The sequence below is a fragment of the Rhagoletis zephyria genome, unplaced genomic scaffold (assembly GCF_001687245.7).
Source record: "Rhagoletis zephyria isolate East Lansing unplaced genomic scaffold, Rhagoletis_zephyria_1.1 Rzeph_scaffold_10247, whole genome shotgun sequence".
Classification (NCBI taxonomy): domain Eukaryota; kingdom Metazoa; phylum Arthropoda; class Insecta; order Diptera; family Tephritidae; genus Rhagoletis; species Rhagoletis zephyria.
In genome coordinates, this window is record NW_016167325.1 from 1 (window position 1) to 3,575 (window position 3,575).

The 3,575-nt window shown below is 34.8% G+C and overlaps 1 long non-coding RNA gene across 1 annotated transcript; it reads right to left on the reverse strand.

Moving 5' to 3' along the window:
• Positions 1–2,534: 2,534 nt before the first annotated feature.
• On the reverse strand, positions 2,535–3,089 carry LOC108376318 (uncharacterized). Its single transcript, XR_001849250.1, has 2 exons — positions 3,053–3,089; positions 2,535–2,997 (listed from the first exon to the last, which is right to left on the reverse strand). It is a non-coding gene; the product is annotated as an uncharacterized LOC108376318 (long non-coding RNA).
• Between the last annotated feature and the right edge of the window lie 486 nt (positions 3,090–3,575).

The following is a 3,575-nucleotide window of genomic DNA, read 5'->3' on the forward strand; positions in this document are numbered from 1 at the left end:
TTTGGCGGCATAAACTGTCAAAACCTGTAAGTGTGAGTAGAAATTCAAACAAAATTTTTCAATTTGATATGTGTGAAACACATACACAAAATCAACTGAGCTAGTAACACCACTTTTTATATATTCTTTTGACATTTATTCTTCTTCTGCTTCTGCTAGCTAATTTCTGCTAGTACAAATTTCACTAGCAAGAATTTGCAGCTCTCTGGTGTTGTTACGCTCTCGATTCAGTGCTCTCATGCAAATTTTTTGGGTTATCATACACTTTTCCAGTAAAAGTTTGCAGGTTCCAGTACAAATTAGTACTGACTATTGGTAACTATACAAACCTATTCAAATATCGTCGCCTGGATGGAAAATTGCCGGAAGCGTCATTTTGACAATTTGTGGTTTTTGGATATCTTCTTTAGTTTCCGACTAATTGACTAAAATTTTTTCGGTTATTTGGTACAAGTTGCGTTAGTATTGCTGTCGTACTAAACTAATCAAGATCTTTCAAATAGAGTTATCTGTTCTTCTTTAGTTTCCGACATATTCAGCTTTATCATGAGTTTCATTTTCTAGAACCGGGTCACTTTTCGTTTGCGTGTGTTCACTACAGGTGGATGAAAAAATTGTTGGCGAAATTTTGTTCGGGCGAAACTCACGATTAGGCTGATTAGTAAAAAGTATGGTTAATTTATAAAAATTGTTATCACATTTTGGCGTATATCACTAAAACTGACTGCAAATTTATTGACAAATGCCGTATACGACAAAATTTTATTAAACTCATAAATGGTTGACACTAAACTAAAAAAAATAAGATAATTTAAGAATTTCATGAACTAGTACATAGCATTCTCCGACACTTTGGAGAAAATCTGTAGTCGTGTTTCTGAGAAATTGCATTCCAAACTTCAATCGTGAGTTACCGAAAGTAACTTGTGACAATCTTTTATCCAGGGATCTACATAAATTATAATTGTCATTATTTTCGCAGTTGGAGTATATGCCAGACGAGTAACAGGTATATACATACAAGGATACCTAAATTAGCGCGTTGAACTTGTATATTTATCTCTCTCCAACGCATTAATTCTATATACGTAGGTACCAACGCCTGACAAAGTTATGTCTAAATTTAATAATGGCTCTATGACAAAATATTCATGGAATGTATTCGTAGATTTTTATTTACTTCATTTCATACATTAGCATTGATGTTTTGTTTTTCATACATTAGTATTGATGTTTTTTACTAAATACCAGGAATAAATATTTAATAAAAAACTATTTCATTAGGGGCTTAACCAACTTTTAGTTGCTCGGAGCTAATTTTGGAACGCTTCACGAAATATTTTCATAGACAGTAAATGCAACCCTGGGTGCATCATTAACGAGCTGAAAAACCAAACAAATAAAAAATTCCATCTGAACCAATATTCCCAAAAATTATAAAGCAAAACAAAAACCATTTTTTCCAATTTATGCTTTGTTATTTTTATTATTGCAATACAATTTCGCAGCTCTTCAAACATTTTCCACATTATGCTTTTAGGGCTAGTAGTTTCCGACCCCATTTGCTCGTTTTTTTTTTCAATTCTGAATTTAGGCTAGGCTTCATGGGAACTTACTGTGGGTGCAAACAGACCACATTTTGTAAACTGAATTGTGATATTTAATTTTATTTTATAATGAAAAATGAATTTAATGTGCAATTTTTTAAGTTTACTAGATGTAAGACAACTTTTAATTTTCTTTATATATTGCATGCTTTAGTTTTAATTCTGTTTAAGTTAAGTTGTAAAGGTGAAAATAGGCCTCCTGGGCAACCGAGCACATTAAAAAAAATCGGTAACGCGCGTAAAGTGGTGTGGAAAATGCAAGAACAAATATAAATGGAATAATTTTCGAAATTATGAAATGGTTATTGGTATTTTCCATCTCAAAGGGGGTGATTAATTTGAACGTTATTTAAGCTGCCTTTACACGGTCGATTTTAGTCGTTTAACCAAAATCTACCCGTGTAAATTGCAATTCAACCGTAAAATGTAAGCGTTTTGGCTAGTCGATATCTTAAGTAAATTTTCCAGTAATCGACCCGTGAAAAGGCAACTTCAGGAATTTTTTAATTTTCTTTTTTTTTTTTGCTTGGGCGTCTTTTGAAGATGTGCCAAATTATATTGTCTACTTAAATACAAAACAACAATTTCTTTAAGCCATCTTGTGCAGCAATTTGTTGATCTTATCCTCACGGCTACCGAAATCACCAACCTCAACGTAGTGATTAGCCTTCTTGCGCCAGCCTCGGATTGATGTGTTGAGCTTGAATAGCAACAGGAAGTTGGGGGCTTTCTTGAAGTGAAGTGAATAAACGCACTGAATTTCGTCCGCTTCGCGAAATTTGCGTTCGATCACAAAGCAGAGATTGGGACACGCTTGACCATTCCACGTTTGTACATCAATTCACAAACTGATTTAAGATTTGGATAACCCCATATAGGGGGTTCGGCATACGTAGCATATAAATGGTTGCCTTGCTCAATTTGATGAACACACCGTTTTAATGTGGCGAAGACAGAACTGTAAAACTACGCACTTTTTGTGCAACTTTGTTGATACCGCGGATGCGGATCACAAAAGCCAATTTGGATTTTTCAGGCCCGTCGAATTGGCCGCATTTCTTTGCCACACAGCGTCCATCACGGAGTTTTCTTGTTTGATATTTCTCAGCATGCACCAAGTTTTCACATTTACGGAGTGCAATCACAGCAGAGCGCTTTAGTTTACGTTTGATCAGGGTAGCAATTTGCTGACCTGCTCTTGCTGAACTGCAGCTTCGGCTCGGGGACAGGAGGCAGCTTCCTGGAAGGTTGTCTGCCCTTTGCTTGCGGTTTCTTACCGGCCCATGATGGCAGTCATCTTAACTTGTTACTTAGCACGTTGAAAAGGCGAAAAAAAGTTCGCCAAATGTTTGGAGCACATCGTAAATGAGCCACTCGATTTATAACCTTTCTATAAACAATTTAATTAAAAACTTTTTATACATAGATATGCTGCAACCATGCACTTTCCCAAATTCCATCCTGTTTATCGGCATAATTTTCCAAATATGCCTGCTACTTCATTACTAATTACTAAATTTTCCAACTGCGCCTTCTTTGTTGGCTCGACATATCCTAAAAAGACAAATTTACATTAAACAATAGAAATCGCAAAAATTAGCAAATAAAATACTCGCTTTGTTTTGTTTTGTTGTCAAATTTCTGAGAAATGTGAATTCACCACGATGCGATACAGAAAGAACAAGGACCAGGGATGTAATTTTAAGTAAATCTATTATTCAGTGGCAAGGCGCAGAGCGTTCGGGGCAGCAATATTAATTTGTATCAAATATAACATTAAATGGTGGTTCTAATACATTTTTTGATATTATTAACCAGAGTACATACATTATATGGTATTTATTCCAAAAATGTATGTACTATATGAACTTTTTTTTCAAACATTTCTTAAGTTTCTTTCATGAGTGCTGAAAAGCAACCATGCAAGTAAGAAATTGTGTACTACATAAAATTTCACCTCTGGAAACT